This window comes from Echinops telfairi, unplaced genomic scaffold (assembly GCF_000313985.2).
Source record: "Echinops telfairi isolate 266 unplaced genomic scaffold, ASM31398v2 ScPeMD7_5868;HRSCAF=6743_0, whole genome shotgun sequence".
Lineage (NCBI taxonomy): Eukaryota > Metazoa > Chordata > Mammalia > Afrosoricida > Tenrecidae > Echinops > Echinops telfairi.
The window spans coordinates 8358262-8358708 of NW_022109767.1; positions in this window are offsets into that span (position 1 = coordinate 8358262).

Genomic DNA, 447 nt, shown 5'->3' on the forward strand with positions numbered 1-447 from the left:
TGTCACCTGGTAGTGCTATCTTGCCTGCTTATTAGAATCACCTGAGGGCTTTTAAAGTCGAGCCACCAGGCCCTGTTTTCATCCCAATTCTCATCTCTCCTTTTTAATCATGAAAACTTCTCATTGCCTCTTTTTAAAAACTCTTTATTGTGAGTTAGGTGATGGCTTATACTGCAGAATATCCTTTTACATTCAGCGATTTGTACACGTTCTGATTCTGCTCATTCATTGCAGCCCCTTCAAGGTGTCATTGCACACCCTACATCCTGCCCGTGTTTCCTGTTACCATTTCCCGTTTTTCCTAATCCTCTGAATTTTATCCATGGGAAAACGTTGTCATGATGATCTTGAATGGTTGATTATCTCTGACAGAGAGGAGCTCAGTTCCAGAGCTGGAGTAAGGGCCATAGTTTAAAGCAGGGGTCCTCAAACTACGGCCCGCGGGCC